The following is a 19,476-nucleotide window of genomic DNA, read 5'->3' on the forward strand; positions in this document are numbered from 1 at the left end:
GACAGCTGTCACTAGGGGTTTGGGAAGGTTCTGTGGAGGAGTCTGGCCAGGAGGATTTTGCAGTCAGCCAAGAGTCTGGGTGAGACTCTGACAAAGGGCATTAGTCAATAGGGCTATAGGAAGATTGGGACAGTGTGGGGATTTGCTTCTGATATACATATTCCTTTTCCTTTCTAGTGTATAACCCGTCTGGTAGGTTGAGTCATCACCGACAAAGGCCATGTTCGATATCTAGGGGTTCCTTTTTAACAATACAACACAGAACCAGCTCGAGTCCCCACCCACTAACCTGGGAAAATTACATCCATCCCTGGGCACACCTAAGAGGCAATACTTCCTCTCTCACAACCACAGAGTCTGTGCATAGAAAATAAACGTTACATAAAAGGGGGAAAGCAACCCAACCTTAACTAGGGAAAACAACACAAGCATGATGACCATGAGCAGAACACCCATCCCAGAGTAAGTTGGGCGGTGTCCTTTGCCTTAGGTTCTCATCTTGCAGTGAGAAAGTCCAACAAACAAAAATTCCTTCAATGTGCCACTGCCCTCTCCCTCCACCGTACCCCATACACAGTTATTCCTGATCAGGAAAGACCCAGAGTTTAGAGGTGCATGCAAGTCAGTTCATCTCCGATGTGGAGAGGCGAGGCACTGAGCAATAACTCAGCTGCTGCTCAGCCATCTGCTTACTCTGTCATCACCCGTCCATCTGCTTGCTCTGCCATTCCCTAGCTGGTCAGCCATCCGCTCATTCTGCCATTGGCCGCTCGGCCATCCGCTTGTTCCAACGTCAGCCGCTCAGCGAGATGCTCATTCTGCCACTGACCAGATGCTTGCTTAGCTGTTGCCCAGCTGCTCCATTGTCAGCTCACTACGCCGGCCACCCACTCTGCTGTCACCCAACCACTCAGCTGTCTGCTCATTCCTCCATTGCCCAGCCATTTGCTCCACCACTGGAGGCTCACTCCACCAGCTACTCATTCCACCACTGCCTTCTCTACTGCAACCTCTGGGACGTCTTGAGGTCCCACAACTTACCACAGCTGTCAGTGATGTCAGCTGTTAGTGGGGGAGCCTCACTGCTAGTGCAGGCAGGACAGTCTCTTTCTCTAAAGACACTGCCCTCCACAGCTCTAATGCTTAGACCTACATATCAGTGATTTGTGCTCTATTGAGTCACAGCAAAAGACTCTCAATTGAGTCTTCATCAACTCTGTCATTACACAGCAGAGAGGAAAAGAATCAAATGGTGCCTAGGACCTTAGGCAGAGCCCGCACCACCAGGTACAAGCACCTGTCACTATCGGGCTTTGGCACCCCTGTCCCTCAGCTTAGCGAGCAGAGTTCAGTTGTGGGTGAACCCCTAAAACAGGGCATGCTAAGCACAGTTCTCCTCCCCTCGATTCACACAACAAGGATAACAACACTGTATTACCCTGAACCTAATAACAAAGTGACTTGCAATGTGACCCCAGCCAAAAGCGATCATTTGGGCAAAACAGCTCCATCATGCTGCGCGTCTAGGCAGAGTGGGTGTCTCTATGCAAACAAGGTTGGTTCTGGAAGTCTTCTCCTCCAGCTCCCACTAGATGGGCATCAGGTAGGTTACATATGACTGTCTAAGTGTTTATATGGCCCTCACCTCCTTAGTAACTAAATACTTCACAATCACTAAGGGATTTTAGCCTCACATTCGTCCTGGGAGGCAGATATTTTCACAGTTTCCAGGTTACTGCATTTGTGTTCCCTCTCCATGGTCTCTGCTAGGAGTCCCAAATCTGCTCTCAGGCCTCCAGCCATCATCTGTATCTGGGCAGACACCTGTGTCCAACTCCCTTCTGACCAGGGGTTTTAAGGCTGGACAGTCTTCTGCCATACACTGTGATATCTCCAGCAAGCCAATCTGCCTAATGACAGTGCCTACACTTTGCTTTCTCTCCAGCTACGATGACTAATGTGTGCCAGCAGTTACAAATGACTGCACAGCTTTTTCTCAGCAGAGGAGATTTATTCTTAGGATAAAAAACATCACAAACATACAGCAAACAATAAAAGTTCCTACATACTTACTAAACATACCAGAAACCACCCATTTTCCATATGAGGAGTCTGGTAGGCCAAAATCTCTTCCAACCCTTCAGCAAGGGTTGGACTGCCCTTTGGATGAATGGTCCTGTCCATTTGCTGAATCAAAAGGAAGGCCCTAATTCTGTTTAAACTCAGTCTTTATATATCGCAGGTTCTTTCTTTGTCTCTTGGTCTCTGGACAACCTAGTCTGAACCAGTAAATGCAAACCAACCCAGAGGGTGGTACATCTCTGGAGTTGTTCACAATCCCACCTTAATCACCACTGTGTTTAGTTCCTGGAGGAGCTGTGGTAACCAATCCCCATAGAGTAGAAAACAATCGTACTTAAACCATTCATAAATTCAATACAATGGGCCCCAAAGACAGTGTGGGATTGCAATCTCTGTCACAACTATTGTCTCTATTGTATAGAAGGGGAATGGAGAGTAGTTTAAGTGATTTGTACAAGGTCACACAGGAAATCTGTGACAGAGCTAGGAACTGAACCCATATCTCCTGAATCCCAGTCCAATGCCCTGCACAAGCCTTCCTACCCCTTGCATTCCCCTTTCAGTCACGTTCTCCCACCCAGCATCAAAATCCCTATGCAACCTTAATTCCTCTTCCCTTGAAGCATCACTCTCAGTCCTATTTTCAAACTTGAACTTGGCCCCCAGCTGCCTCTAGGGTGGGCCCCAGCACCTGCCCTTTGAATCAGTCTAAAACCTGAAATCTGAGTTGCACCTGTGGCCAACTGTGTACACCCCAATCTAGATCACCATGCAGAATGTCCAATGCTTTCATGAAGAATATTTGTCCCCAGGGCTCAGCAGCACTGGCTTTGGTGGTAAGAGGGGAGGGGGAAGATGGCCTTCCAGCTAATTATACTGCAACTGGCACAAAACATGGATTGCAGCGCAGCAGACCAGTCATGCCCAGGAAAATGAACTCCATTCTGGTATAATCTCACCTGGTAATGCCCTCCTGTCCCAGCTTAATGCTGTCTTCTGTCAGGAATCAGGGCCTGCAGCAGAGCCAATCTCAGGGCAACCTAACAAGTGCAGATGGCCAGTAATAGGCTGCCTGATTGTACACAGCCTAATTGGTTGGAAGGCTCAGCTGACAGGCTTTTAAACCCAGCAGCAGTAGTTCAGTTCAGTTCTCAAAGTATTTGTTTGTGGCTGTGATAGTGCCTGCTTGTTCCCAGTTCTGCCTTTCTCCAAGTAACCCAATTCTGTCCCTTGGCTCAGGCACCTGGCCTCTGTTTCTGGCTCTGATCCCAAGCTCTGATTTCTGGCTGCTAACTCCTGTGCTGCATGCTATACCTGACTGCTGCTCTGACTGCTAGGCATGCCTGCCCCAGTCACTGACATTTTCCACATCTCCCACTTTCCTCTCTCTTATTTCTGTTCTGCACCTTGTGCTAGTGGCTGAGGAGTCCATGCCCTCTCAGCTTCCCTTGGTGACTCATTATTATTAATAATTAGGATATCTTTGGCTTTTGCTCATCAGGCACATGTACCAATTAATCTCTCTGCCTTTTAGCATTGCCAATCAAGCCCTTAGTTCTGTTTCAGGGCAAAATGCCCGGTCCTTTTTGCTGTTTCTTTGTGGTGGTGCTGCTGCTGCAAAGTTCTGAACTGGAAGCTTTTTCTTTTTCTTTTTTTTCTTTTCCCTTAAAAAAATCATTTTGAAGAGACATTTAATGCTGGAGCAGCTTTCATTTTCCAAAATAATTCTTTGGAGATATCAGTGGGATTGCTGTGGCAGAAGCACCAAGAGCAATAAAGCGTGCTCCTTGTGGAGTCTGCCTTTTGACAGCGTGCGAGATGGATTGGGGTGCCTTGGGAACAGAATGGCAATTTTCAATGTGTCTTTCAGCGGATTTTGTTTTCGTCTTCAAGCTTTAGATTTGGTGCAGCCCAGAGAGGAGAAGAAAACAAACAGACACAAGTATCTGTCCAAAGATGGAATGAAAGAATGGAAAAGGGAAAAATAGATACATTCAATGGAGTAATTTTGTCTTTGATGACTTTGAGTTATGCTTGTTCTGGGCACCCCTCCTCATGCATGTTTTCACAGCTAAAACCCTCCACTGCACTTCAAAAACATGGATCCTGATTGCGCAACTGCAATTAAGTTTTGTTTATATTCAAGCATCCACCTACTTATAAAAATTATGGGACTGGGGCTTTAGCGGTTAAGCCAATTGTTGAGATAAGAAGATCACAGTTAGGCAGATATGAGTAGCTCATAATAATAAAAAAGAGAAACTCTGATTGTTCCTGAACCATGAAAGAGAGCCATACACAGTAATCAGCCACTTTACTATCAGGGTCTAATTACTCATTATATTGTGAGCTTTTTTTAGAGCAGCAAGTAGGTCTTCCTGCATATTTGAGCACCAGGAATTTGATTCTCATTTGGGGCCTTTGGACATTTATTGCAATACAGATAACTAACAAAGATAAGGAGGGCACATTCATCCCATTCATTATTTCAATGGATTTACACCAGAGATGAATTTGGCCCTAGACAGACAGCTGAGAATCACAGATACTAGAGCTGGAAAAGGAGTTGGAAGGTCACTTATAGCCAGATCCTCAGAGTTATGTAGGTGACTCTTGCAGAAGCTTGGCAATAGTGGCCTGAGGATGTGCTTGCAAAAGTGGGAAGCTGTTGAGCATCTCTCCTCCCAGTCTCTCAAGCTTCCCACAGCATCCATACATCCTTCCTTTCTGCCCCCAACATGAGTCAGGAGCCCCCCTCATGCCTAAGAGAAATAGTTTGGGGGTGGCAGGAGGGAGAGAGGTCTCAGTGAGAGGAGATTGTCTGCTGAAGGTGAGAAATTCACTCACTGGGGTTTCAACACACGCAGGCTTTAATTCCAAGCTTCGGTTTGTGAAGCTGTCGGCAAATCGAGCTTGACAGTGGGTTCATGCAGCCCTTCTTGCCACCTATCACAAGACTCGTGAAATAAGTTCCAATTTAGCATGGCTCCTGCATATGGTGCCCCTCATGTTCAGGGCATCAGTATATTATGGGATCATCACAATGTCCTCATTAGCCTGCTACATCACAAACAGGGAGCAGGCTGAGGGCTTTGCCTCACAATGTAATATTTATATTTGTATGTGTCAAGAAGGCATCATGATCTAAAAACAGCAATGCCATGATGCAATGAGTCTGTCCTAAAGGGTAAACTGTAAAAGGTGGCAGGCCAAAGTTAAACAAAACTCAGAGGAGCTGCACTATGGCACCATAGGGGCTGGATCTTAATCTGCTGTAAATTAACATTGTTCAGGTGCCTTCAATGGAGCTACACCTCTGTGTGCCATGGGCCAGATCCTAAGCAGGTGTCAACTGGTGTTGTTCCATTGCCTTCAAGGGAGCGAGGCCAATTTGCCCCGGATGAGGATCTGACCATGGGTCTGATCTAGACCAGTTGCCCTAATGAGGTGAGCAGCAGTCTGAAAACTCAAACTCCCTCCCAGAGCCTGCACCCCTCCCATGCCGGAAACACCTTCCCCAGCCCTGATCCTCCCCGCCTCCAAACTCCCTCCCAGAGCCTGCACCTCCTCCCATGCCCCAAACACTTTCCCTAGCCCTGAGCCCACTCCCACACTCTGAACCCGTCATCCCCAGCACCACCCCAACCCCCTGCCCCAGGCTGAGCCCCCTCTCACACCCAAACTCCCTCCCAGATCCCACACCCCTAACCTGCTCCTGCAGCCCAACCCCTTCCCCAGTCTGGAACCCCCTCCCACACTTCAAACCCCTCAGTCCTACCCTCAGCCAGAGTCCTCCTGCCCTCTCCCATCCCAGCCCCAGCCCGGTGAAAGTGAGTGAGAGTGGGGAAGAGCGACAACGGAGGGAGGGGGGATGGAGTGAGTGGGGGTGGGTCCTCAGACAAGCGACGAGGCGGGGCATGGCCTTGGGAAGGGGCGGGGCAAGGGTGTTCGGTTTTGTGCGATTAGAAAGTTGGCAACCCTATTGATGCTATTAGAAAAGAGTCTTTTGGTGACGATTTCCTCTCTTCTCCCCTGCCCCTTTTCTGTCTTTGAAATTTCTCTTAAAGAGAAATTGGGGGAGAAGAGTATAAAGATTTTTTTTACATAGTTTTCCAATGCTTTTGGAAAATGGGGGTGCCTTTTTCTAAGCACACAGAAGGAAGACATGGGACTAAGATGCAGACTTGCTTCCATTTGCCCATCTGTAAAATGGGGATAAAGATACCAGTGGTGCAAGTGGAATCAATTTCTTACCAGTGCCAGGGGGGCCATGGGGCACATGACTCCTCTCCTCCCTGCAGCAAGCCCGGGCCCCCCACGCTGTCCCTGTCCCCTCCTCGTGATCCACCCCCTTACTTGGGGAGTGGGGGGCTTTGTTCTCCACCTGCTGTGCCTTTAGAACCACAGGGGCAAAGGGAGCAGCCGCAGCTCCTCTGGCACAGCTCTACCATCCCAGCCCTTCCAGGCAGGGTCTCCTGCATCTGTACAGCAGCCGGCTCTGCCAGAGGACAGGGCTGGGGGCAGAGGCAGAGCTGGGGGTGGTACAGCAGCTGTGCTGTAGGAGCTGCCGGTGTGGGGCCACCCGGTGGTTCAGGGCTCTCCTGGGAACCGCAGTGGGGAAAGGAGCAGAATGCCAGCAGCTCCTCTGGCAGCTTTACCACCCCAGCCCACCCCAACCCCTGTCCTCCGGCGGAGCTCCTGCTGGGAGTTGGAAAGATGCAGCTCTGTGGAAGGGCAGGGCTGGGGGTTCTGTTCCTTTCCCCACTGCAGTTCCCCGGAGAGCCCTGAACCACAAGGCTCCCCCAGGAACCGCAGCAGGGAAAGGAGCAGAACGTGTGGCCACCGGGCAGCCCCACACCCGCAGCTCCTCCGGCGTGGCTCCTGTATTGTTACATCCTGGGGGGCAACAGTTTTAGGAAGAAATCACTGGAGACACAGAGAGCTGTAAACCTTGGAGCGGCCATTTATTGCCACACACAGAACTAACCAACAGCCAGGCAAAACTGGGTGGGCTATCCCCTAATAATCTAACTCAGTTGCCATAGCAACACAAGATTCGATTACCACGACAACCAAATACACAACATGGACCACCCCCAGCTTTGTCCTCCAGTGGGGCTGCTGTACAGACGGAGGAAACCCCACCTGAAGGGCTGGGGGCGGTACAGCTGCGCTGAAGGAGCAGCCGGTGGCCCCACGTTCTGCTGCTCCTCTTTCCGGTACACCGTACCCACCATAACTATCTTGCCGGTACAGCGTACCAGACGGGGCCGCCCTGATTGCTCGGCTGAAAGATACTGATGTCCTTTGTAAAGCCCTTTGAGAGTTATTGCTGAAAAGTGCTCTATAACAGCATGGTGATATTAATTATTATCCATACCTTTGTTGCTCCTGATTAAATTACTTCAAAGCACTCTGCAAGGGATTACACCTTAAATCTCTGTGGACACTGAAGATAGGCAACCGCCTAACTGTGTGAGTCTCACAGGGAGCCCATGACCTGACCACTCTGCAATCTAAGATGCCTGCCTCTTGGTCTCTGAGCTGAGACTCAGATTCCTGATTCCTGTTGGTCTCCAGGAAAATTATAAGGTTTTGGTTTTGACCTACAGAGGTCTAATTAGCTTAGATCCTGCCTAGCTAACAAACTGTGTCTCCCCTTACCCCAGCCCTGTGCCAGACTTACATGACTGAACTCAGCAGGGATGCTTTGGTTTAATCCTCACACAATAAAAGAGTGGGGTTAATGGGTCAAGAATTCTCCGGGTAACTCATCCATTTGGTCTGAAACTAGTCCAAATTTGTTCAGAACTCCATGCAAGCCCATCTATGGGGCTGAACCTGCAGCGGAGACTGAAAATAGGAAGGGCTTTGGAGAGGGATGAAGGTCCGTTACTGTGTTTATTGGCTGGAATGTCAATTTGTCCATGGTTTTGGACTGCTGGGTGATACAGTCAATTCAAATGTATATCCTCACTGGTTGTTTGGGCACCTGTAGTTCATTTTACAGACATTCTTTGTATGATTTTTAAAATTGAATGAATAAATAGAAGTATATAAATTAATTAAGAATTATCTATCTATCCAGAAACAAGGAGGATCTGATTCTAGTGGTTAGAACATGGGACTAATGCTCAGTACTACTGGGTTCTGTCTTGGCTCTGCCACTGATTTAGGATTTGATCTTGAGAAAGTCACTTAACCTCTTTTTGACACCACTACCTAACTGTTTAAAGCATATTTTACCCTGCTTCACTCTTTATTTTATTCCCAGTGGAGTATGGAATGACATGCAGAATAATATAGACAATATAATAACGGCTTCCTCTAAATTAATGGTGTATCCTCCGTGCAGTACTGGTCACCCCATTTCCAAAAGGATAGTGCAGAAATAGAGGGATTCAGAGAAGAAGGACAAGAATGGTCAAGGGCCTGGAAAAACTCTCATATGAAGAGAGATTACACAGATTGGGATTGGTTATTTTAGAAAGGCGACAAATTGGAGGAGGTACATTATGATAAAAGTGAATAAAATAATGAATGCTCTAGAGGAGGTAGATCAAGAACTTCTGTTCTCCCCATCTCATAATATGAGAACAAGAGGACATTCAATGGAAGTAAAAGCTGGCTAATTCAAAACCAGTAAAATGAAATATTTTTTCACGCCGCGTGTTATAGACTGTGGAACTCACTGCCACAGAAGTTGTTGAAGAATTTATAAAGAGTCAAAAAGAAATTGGACACTGAGATAAGAGTTTTCAAAATTCAAGTTAAGAACACTTTTCAAGGGTATTAAACCTTGTGCTTCAGCGTTTAAGCCAGTCACTATTAGTGACTAGAGGGAGAGCTAACTTTTGAGAGCAAAAACAATGAGGAGTCTGGTGTCACTGGACTCCTCCTTGTTTTTGCCGATTCAGACTAACATGGCTACCCCTCTGATTTGTGGGGGGAGATTCGGCCTAGTGCAGGGTTCTTATACCTGTCTCTGAAGTATCCCATGCCAGCCATTGTCAGTGACAGGATACTGACTACAGTGACCTCGGGTCTCGCAATTCCTAGGTTCCTATGTATTGTGAAAGTAGAATGAATTATGTTATAAAAATAGATAGGATTAAAGAAATGCTGTCTGTACCTTTAAGGAAAGTCGCTGGAATGCTGGAGTCCAAGTGTCAGGAAAACAGACATTAACATAGAACAATTGCACCGTTTAAGGGCAATTGGTGAAGCATTAGCCTTAGATCGATAGGAGTTAGTAAGGAAGTAGGATATGCATGCTATGCCCCAGGTGAATTTTGCTGTTTTCTCCTTTGTCCCTTTGTTTGATTCCCGCTCTTTTATCTGTATAAATAAGACTGTTTGGGTCTTGCATGGCCACTCACATTATCTGAATGTTATTGGCGGAGCGCTGCGCTAATAAAAACAGAGTGGTCTGACAAATTGTGAGTCTTGATTATAACTTTGACAGTATATACTAATCACCTAACTGCTGACCTCATCAGTTCTTGAGTTTTAACCTTTTTTTTTTTTAGGTGTTTGATACCCTTTGATGGAAGGAACCAAAGAGTGGGCAGAGTTTGTTTTTCAGAGCAGACATTTGTGACCTCTGCACACTTCATCCCTGGGCAGTGAGATAAGCTTATGTTCTCTGTGCACTGAGCAAGGATTTTCTCATTTCAGTTCTAAATCATTTACTGCTTGCTACTGTGAATCTACAAAATTATTTGACACTGTCAGGGCATAAGAACAGAATGGCCACAGATTTCCCTAGTGGCAATAGCCTCACACATTTTGTAGGCCCTATTTTGTAGCCCAGCATGCACTAAAGTTCATTTGGAGGAAAGAGGAACTCCTTGCATAGTGTCACTGCAGGACAAGTCACTAAAGTAACTGCTCTATAAAAGAAAGTATATACATGATATAGTGTGTTGTGATCTCAGTGGAGATAATCCATTCAAGGCTGAATGACCCAGTCCAGTGACTATGGTACATAATTCACCTCACAAGTCAACTAGCCAGTTTGGATGGACTAACAATGCATTTAATTATGTGTGTATTGTGTGACGTTACTGTGCTCAAGGCAGAAAATCAATCTCTTGTGCGATTCTTTGAAGTTAATGGACAGATCTGCAACTTGTGTAAATTAGTGTAGCCCTATTAAATGTTTAATTGTTTAACACCTCTATTTTTGCCTTCTTTAGGATACAACAAAGAGATTTAATAAATTAACACCGGTTGATTCTGCTGGCCAAATATATTGTGGTAAGTCATGACTAACTCCACTGAAACCATTGTAGTTTGATGCTGATATGAGATCAGAATTAAACTAATTGAAATAGTTAAGCAAACTATTCTGAATCTGATTCATACTGATGTTTTGCCACATTTCTCTCTTGCCCTGTGGTATCTCTGGTTAAAGCCTTTTGGCATTGCTAGTTTTCTTGGTAATATCTCTGGATTTCATCTCTCCGGATTCCTGTTCAGAGCTACCAAGTTTGAGCCCTTGAAAAGTCCCAGAAATTTGTTGGGCATCAATAGTGTGTGGCTTTGTTTTTTGGGGTTTTTTTTTAATTAAATATTTTGCATTGAGTACAATGGGCCAAATTCAGTCCGGAGGCAAGCAGTGCAGCTCCCATATAAATAAGTATGAGTTGCATTGCTTACACCCGGGCTGAAATTGATTCAGTGCATTTAAAGAGGCTTAATTTTAAGCAGATGAGTAGTTCTAATGAACTAAAAGGTAATATTCATGCTTCAAGTTAAGCATGTGCATAAGTGTTAGCAGGATTGGAGACAAAGCTTTTTCATTTACTTAAATATAAAGAATGGGAAATTCTTACTACTTTTGCTTTTTAATGCTCATACAGTGTTAATCAGGACTATGAATAGAACTATGGGGCCTGGTCGAAAGCCCATTGAAGTAAGCAGGAGGCTTCCCATTGTCTTCAGTAGACTTTTTATGAGGCCCCAAATGAACGCTGGGATGCGAGGTAACTCTTAATTTAGGGCTTTAAACAAAACAAAACATGTGCCTCTGACCTTAAATCATCATCATTTTGCATTCCTCAATCAACTGTGTATTCAGGCCACATCTGGGAGAAATTGTTTTATTTCTATTGATTGATCCTGGATTATTACAAACCATTCTGACTTATTCAGAACACATTTAATGAGGAGCTCTTAAAGATACTTAGGGATCCAGATTGAGAGAGGTCAGGTGAGCAATGCCGAAACATTTTGGTTTTCATTAAGTATTAAAAGCAGCTGTGCCTTTTTAATAAAGTCAGAGCTTAGCTTTATTAGGTATTGGTTGGTTAATGAAATTTGAAGGAGTTTATCATTCAAACAGTGCTTTACTGTGTATATTTAGGAACCAAAATAAGGAGTGCAAGAGAGAAAAAAATGCTGATAGAAAAACAAATACAATGGGGCTTAGTCTCTTTGCATATACACCCTTGAAATGGCATGATCCCAAGGCCATTGGTATCAATGGGCTTTTCAGTAGACTCCCAAGGGCCCTTGATCATGCCTAAATGAGAAGAGTAGTTCAGAAATCAGTGGAGATACACTAGATCTGATACCCCATGGCCTTGTAACTAGTGGTTGCATCAGTGCAAAGGGCATAGGTGTGCAAAATGCTAGCAAATCAAAATGGTAATTTTAACACCCCCTTTGCACAGATTTAAATGTCTACATAAGGTGCAAAACAGTGAGGAATTAGGCCCACAGGACATGTGAAAGGGAAATTGGTCCCTGTGGAGCTTCACCAATGTAAAAATGATATAAATTAGATGGAAATCATGGAGCCTGATTCTGCTCTCATACAGTTGACTCCATTATGTTCAAGTGAATTGAAGAACTAAGCCATATATATAAGGCACTCACTTGGACCAGTTTACATTTTGTGGGTGAAGAATTTGTCTCATCTTCTATCCCTAGAAACAACTCTGGCATAATGTAAGTATATTATTGATTTTTAAACTACATTTCCACTTTGGAAAACAAATCACAGATTAATTTAAATGGGTAAGGAATGGTGTCCCTAGCCTCTGTTTGTCAGAGGATGGAGATGGATGGCAGGAGAGAGATCACTTGATCATTGCCTGTTAGGTTCACTCCCTCTGGGGCACCTGGCATTGGCCACTGTTGGTAGACAGATACTGGGCTAGATGGACCTTTGGTCTAACCCGGTACAGTCATTCTTATGTTCTTATAGGGGAAAAAATCAGCTTAAATTACAATAGTTTTGTCAGTTAACAACAATAATTCAAGGGGTTTGAAGAACCTTAGACTTCACCTATCCTGTGGCTGCAACCTCTTTCCCACAAGTTCTACAGAACAAAGTGTCTTGCTCCTTTAAGGGCCTGGAACCCTGGGACCTGTTAACCCTCTTTAATTAGCCCTGTCTTGCTACACCTGTGCTGGTTGTTGGACTTAAAAGGCGAAACGTCCAGCAGTTGGGTGCTGGCTGGGAAGGAGGTGCCCTTAGATGTAGGGCAAGAAAGGCTAGGAAGTCTGAGGAACTGGGCAGCAGGAGATCTGAAGCTGAGATGTCTGGGCCAGGAGGAAGTTAGTGAAGCCAGATTTGGGGAGGCATGTAAAGACTGAGCTCAAGAGAAGGCAGAGGTGTGTGGGCTGGACTACAGCTCAGGGACTGAGGAGGAAAGTCCAGCACTTGAAGGCTGGCTGTGGGGGTAAGTCTCATAGAAGATCAGGGTTGGAAGGGACCTCAGAAGGTCTAGTCCAACCCCCTGCTCAAAGCGGGACCAATCCCCAGACAGATTTTCGCCTGAGATCCCTACACATCCCCCTCAAGGATTGAACTCACAATCCTGGGTTTAGTGGGCCAATGCTCAAACCACTGAGCTATCCCACCCCCGACAGGCTAAGTTGTAAAGAGCTGCAGGTCTAGAATCTGGGTTTGCTGGTCTCCTGCACAGCAACCTAACAGCACTGGCAGAAGAAACACTCAGCCAGTCCTGAGCCTAAAGGCCCTGCTGCACCCCACAGGATGAGCCACCCACGGAGGGCACAATTTGACAGGACACTCCTGATTGGTCTGGACATCTTACTTAAACCTGGGCAGGATACAGGAAACTTGTCTGTGCAATGAAGTGGGAATCCCAGGTAGCTGCTAACTGTGTCCTACATGCTTTACCCCTCAGAGATGAAGAAAAGAGAGAATATTCCAAAGTGAAAGAGGCTTTTGCTGCCCATTTCATAGACAGACAGAATATTATATACAAAAGGGTCAAATATAATAGGAGGTTTCAGAAAAAAGGGGAAAGAGCTGAGGCTTTTATTACTGCAGTTGGTAGTGTGGCTTGTTTGTTTTTGCAGTAGTCTTTCTGAACATTGCAGATATGGAATGTGAAAAGAAGAACTAATAAGCGACAGGATATTTGTTGGTATAAGACACCAGTTTATCAGCATAGCTTCAGTTAAACCCAGATCTCACACTAGCAAAAAAGCTATAGCAAAAGGAAGAATTCAAGAAACCATAGAGAAATACAATATGACTTATGTGTTAACAGAATAGGGGAGACTGCATCACCCAATGCTGACACAGTAAACAGGAAAATTCACTAGTGTGAAAGGAGCAGTCAAACCAAATTTACATAATAACAGTGCACAACTAGAGAGCAGGAGACCTGGGGACTGAGATCATTAGATTTGGGGCAAACCATTGCTCATTTTAGGGGCAAATCCCAGCCCTTGGATTGGAATGATATGATCATGGATTCTAAGGCCTGAAGGGACTACTCTGATCATCTAGTCTGACTGCCTGTATAACTCCCCCAGTAATAATTCCAGTTTGGACTAGAGCGTATCTTTTAGAAAGATATCCAATCTTGATTTTAAAAATCCACCACAACCATTGGTAATCTTTAGAGATGCATGTGTGGAGTTTTCATGGGTCTTAAATGATCAAATGAGACCAGGCTTTTAAAATTATTACTGCTATTATACTTTTTCTATTTCGGTAGCAGCTAGAAGTCTCAACCAGGTGAGGGCCACATTGTGCTAGGTACTATCCTAACACATAGCACCAGTTTGCCAGAACAGGGTCCTTCACCTGTGCCTCACCCCTCTGCTGGTAGAGTGTGTGTCTTGGGGAACAGGGGGTGAGAAAAAGCCCAGCTACTCTATGTAGTGTGAGGACATGGACATAAAGAGCCACGTTTAGGTGGAAACTAGAGAACTCCCTGACTGGAAATTTCTCATATTATTAAGCTGCCTGCTGCAACACATCCTGGTCCTCTCTGGTGATTGTGGACTAGGAACTCTATAACTGCTCTGCATCTCCCTGTCTTTATAGCAAAAGATAACACCTTAAATTATAAATCAGAGTATATATACATAATTCAAAATAAGCTCCAAATTCCTTAATCCTATTTACATTGCTATGTCCTCTAATCAATTGCATTTAAATGGTTCTGGGCAGTATTTTAATGATCAGGTCTTTGAGGGGGTATGATCAATCTTCCAAACCGTGTTCTCACTTTTGTTGAGTTTGTGTATGGAGTTTCCTGTGAGGGGGCTCACTTCCTGACATAGTAACTGCAGGTCCCAGATTCCCTCTTTGTTATGTTGGGAAATGCTGCCTATGAATCAGATTCCTCCAGATACATTTTTTTAGAGTTTCCACTAGGTAGAATTTGGGTTTTGCTAGAAATTTTTTAATTTCCCAAAATTATTTGTCATGTGCGGGAAGCTTCTTACAGGAAAAATATCATGGTGTTCAGATAAGATGAGTATTGCATGCAGTTTGTCTGATTCCATGTGAATTCCCTGCTTACTAATTATGAGTCCTACAAATTTTATCTGCTTCTTTCCAAGTTCATATTTCTCATACAGAGTGAGGCCAGCTTCTTGCAAGCGTCTCGAAGTTGCATGTAGTCACCCGTTCATTTTTATCTCTGCCATATAACACATCATCTGTATAGCAAAGAATGCCAGGCAAACATGACATGATCTGTGAGATTTTCTTTTGAAAATGTTCTAGTGCTGAAGATATGCCGAATCAGAGACCATTGAAACAGTATCTTCCAAACAGGGTGATAAATGTACCTAAATGTATAGATTCTTTAGCAAGAGGGATTTGCCAGAAGCTTGCGGTAGCCTCTCCCTTTGAGAAGACTTTGGTTTGTGATAACTGAGCTAATGGTTGGTCAATTGAGGGAAACATGCCTATCTCTGCACATGTTTTTTAAGTCGTGTGAGGTCCACACAAATCCAGGTTTTGCCATTGGTCTTTGGTACTATAGCCATCCATGCCCATCAGTTCTTCTATCTGGGAAATAATTCTTATATATTTTATTCTTCTTTGACTTTCCATAGCAAGGGCGTAGGGATGCGGTGTGGGGCTGAGAGAGCAAAGGGAGTAACTGATGGCACCAATTTTATTTTGTGTTCTCCTAACAGCTTTCCTACCCCTGTGAAGTTGTGTAGATACATCTCCTGTATAATTTGCTTTTTGCCATTTATGCATTCCAGTTTCTCTCTTAGGTGTAATCCTTGTATTGCTGGCAACCCTTATAGGGGAGATGTCAGTGCTTTTATCACATATTATTTGATTAAGAACTTTTCATCTTTTATCCAGTTTCCCAAGGAACTGGCCCCAAACACCCTGTGTAATGTTACTAGCCCCACATAGAATCTTACTTGGTCCTTAAAGATTTCCATTCCAGGATCAATGATCATCTTTTTCTTGGGGGGGGGGAAAGGGGGAATTGCAGTGATTGCTGATCAGTATCAATTTTAAATGTAAGGTTTCAACCATTTAGATTCATGCACATATTCCAAGGTGTTCTCTTTTCTGTTGAGGATGGAGTCCTTAGAAGTATGGACTCGTCATCTGATGACAACACTCCCTCTTGAGGTATGTCTACACTACCTGCCAGATCGGCGGGTAGCAATCAATTTATCGGGGATTGATATATCGCATCTCGTCCAGACGCGATATATCGATCCCCAAACGCGCTCCCATCAACTCTGGAACTCCATCAGGGCGAGCGATGGCAGCAGAGATGATGGGGGGAGCCACGGCCGTCAATCCCGCGCCGTGAGGACGGACGGTAAGTCGAAATAAGATACGTCGACTTTAGCTACACTATTCGCATAGCTGAAGTTGCGTATCTTATACCGACCCCCCCACCCCTAGTGTAGACCAGACCTTGGATTGTTTCTGCTCCTCTTGGTTTCTGCTAGAGGCCTGGGGACTTCTGCTCAGAGGCAAAGTGTACCTCTAATGCCTCCCTGGCAATGCAACTCCATAGAAGTGATGCTGACAAGTTTTCCCTCACCGATGGATGCTCCAGAAACATCTCTGGAGAGCACTTTCCACAGTGTGGCCGTATGCCAAGTGAATGTAGCCTCAGGCTTTAACTTTGGGGTGAATTTACTACTGGTTGGCAGACAGGATGTTCTGAATTCCCCTCTGGCTTCACGTCCAAGCTAATCTTGGCCTTCCACCATCTACTGTCTTCCATGGCCAGAGCCCTAGATCCACGTGGAGGCTTCTTCAGATTCTAAGGTTGTCTCTAAAATGGAAAGCCCTTCCCATGAAAAATATTGCACTTCTGAAGGGAAATAAAAGCGCATTCCAAATCAAGACGAAAAGACAAAAATGTGACACCCCCCCATGAGAAGGGATATTCAGAAAAATTAAAACAGAATATTTTGATTTCTCAGCTGCCCACCTCGAAGATACTTTATACATTTCACTTTCTCCCTGCAGGCCGAGAAAAAAATTGATGAGAGTCTTCCAAGCCAGCTGCCTGAGTGCCCCATCTCCCCCCAACCCATCTGCCTGAGAAGTGGAGAGTCAGTGGGCAGGGAAGTGAGGAGGCTGAGATCAGGGGCTGCAGAGAGCTGGGAGGGGGGTCACTCTTTTACAGCTGGCCTGGAAGAGTCTTGTCAAGATCGTGCTGGGAAGCCATCGTTTGATTTTTCCTAATGGAGACAAATAAGAAGGGGAAAAAAACAGCAAATATTGAAATTTTCCATGGAAAATTTCAATTGTGCAAAAAGGGCATTTTTTGTCAAGAAATCATGATGGAATATTTCTAACCTCTAGCTGTTTCTTCTACCTCTTGAGCAGAAGGTGGAAAATCTCCCAAGTGAGTGGAAGTACAATCAGCACCTGGGGGTTGATCCCCTCACTCCATGGGAAAGGTCACCAAGTATACAAGGAACAGAGGACAATTTGGACTTTTCCTCCACCTCAGATGTCACAGCAGCTGCTTTGTGGCTGTTCTGTCCTCTAAAGGAACACACTGTCTCCGCAAGATGAGAGAGGGGGAGAAAGAGACATCTTACGCCATTATAATTACTTGGGCAAAAATAAACACACATATGGTGTGACATTTTCTTAATGCTCAGATCTTATTTAGTAGATGTATTAATTAAAATAAAAAAAGAACCCAACAACCCATGAGTCATGAGGACATGATGAGCTATCTTGTGGAAATGTTGTTTTTATCTTTAAATGACATCGGAGTTAATAAATTAAGTATTACAGTATGCACTTATATATGTTTGTTAAAGGGCAGTGCTCTTCCTTCTTATTTATCTACTTATATATAGTGCTGGGTGAAGGGTGACATTCACCGTGTAATAAGTGCCAACTAAAGCTTTTATTCCATCTATGCCCTCAAAATCTGACGCTAAATTTTGTCATATCTCGGAAAAGATGTGATTCAGTTTGAGGTGAAGGTCTGAGGGCCCAACCAAAAAATAACCCCCTCCATTTCTGAGGGGAAAATCAAACTTTTTAAATGAAGTTAAGGGAATTAAACAAGCAAAAACTATTCCCCAAACAGTTTTTAACATCAAAAATAGAGAAGTACCAGAGACTCCATGAACTTCATTAGTGACTTTGCTGTTGCTATTGATTACACATGGAAGAAAGATATCATGGTAATGGGTGGCAATATAAAACTCTTAGATAGATGCAAGCAACAACATCATTCAAATTCAAAATGAATCAAATCTCCTTTGAGACTTAAAAAGTGTAGTTAAATATGAGCCACATCCTCAGCAGGTGTAAATCAGCTAATTTACATGCCAATTCCAGTTTATACCTAACTGGATCTTTCATTATATTTCTGTATTTGCTTGCCTATAGATCTGTAAAAGCACAGTCCAAGAGATTATAACTAGATCTGGTTGAAAACTTTTCTGCAAAACTTTTTTCCATCAAAAAATGCTGTTTTATCTAGACTGAAACTGTTTTCAAGAAATGTATTGGTTTTGATAAACATTTTGTTGGGAAGGTTTCTTGGGTCCCAGGATAGAATTTCTTGGAATTATCACAGTGTAGCCAGTAGCTTGGTGGTTAGGGCATTCACTAGAGATGTGGAAAAGCCAGGTTCATGTTCCTATTCTGAAAATCTCTTTGATTTTTTTATATTAAAAAAAACCCAAAAGCTCTTCTTTTCATTCTACATAGGAAATCTCAAAATCATTGTTTCCTGGCCAGCCCTAGTTATAACTAGAATTAACATGATGAAATACAGCATAGGATATATTAGGCTGCATATCAAGGACCATGTGTCAATTCTGATGCTATGGAATAGCTTGCCACAGAAGACAGTGAAACTACATCACTGGAAATATTTACTTTAATCTCCAGTATTGTTTGTTTTAGGTTAAAAATGGATTCAAGGTTGTAGCTTTAAAAGGTCAGCCTTTTAACACCAAACAAATCTCATTATTCCTTATGTACTTTGTAAAATCTCTGATCTAATTATTATTGTCACACCAAAAGAAAGTGCACATAATAAAAGCTAGAGTCTGATGAAAAATGGTAATTGTTGGGGAATTTTTTTTTTAAAATCCACCACAAAATTTTTCCATGAAAAATTTTAGTTTTCAAAAAATGGAAAAATCTTTGATTTTTCAGATTTTAATTTTTCTCCCTTTCACCTCATTCTCGGCCACTTCTTCCCCAAATGCGTGCAGCTTTAAAAGGGGGGAAGTAACTGAAAAAAAGGGTTTTACAGGTTTTTTTTCTGAAACAAATCTTTCAAATTAAATATAATTTGTTCTGCAAAACTTCTCTTTTAAAGACAAGGCCACTTTTTAATGGAAAAATAATTAAGAAAAAAAAAGATCAGTTCTGCAAATGCTAACATATATCATAAAGTGTGTGTTTTCTGTAATTGCAGCAAATGTACCAGTGCTAAATATACATCAAACTGGGGATAAATTTCAATAAATTAGATGCTACAAGAACAGCTCTGTAAATATTCTGAATCACGGGCTGTTATTGTCTTCCTGTTGAAAGATCACTGACAGATTTCTCATCCAACCTACAGTCACTCATTCTTATTACAGCTTTCAATCTATTCTCTTATTGCAAAAACCATCTGTTTTTAAACTGGCTCTTTTTAT

General features: G+C 43.8%; 1 long non-coding RNA gene across 2 annotated transcripts; it reads left to right on the top strand.

Annotated features, from left to right (window-relative positions):
- Positions 1–7,176: 7,176 nt before the first annotated feature.
- On the top strand, positions 7,177–17,553 carry LOC120407003. 2 transcript variants are annotated; one of them, XR_005599726.1, is made up of 4 exons: positions 7,177–7,557; positions 10,281–10,341; positions 11,927–12,036; positions 17,183–17,553. It is a non-coding gene; the product is annotated as an uncharacterized LOC120407003 (long non-coding RNA). The 2 variants fall into 2 exon arrangements; XR_005599725.1 differs by having other exon boundaries at positions 7,177–7,301.
- The last annotated feature ends 1,923 nt before the right edge of the window (positions 17,554–19,476 follow it).

Source organism: Mauremys reevesii, linkage group 5 (genome assembly GCF_016161935.1).
Source record: "Mauremys reevesii isolate NIE-2019 linkage group 5, ASM1616193v1, whole genome shotgun sequence".
NCBI classification, from domain to species: domain Eukaryota; kingdom Metazoa; phylum Chordata; order Testudines; family Geoemydidae; genus Mauremys; species Mauremys reevesii.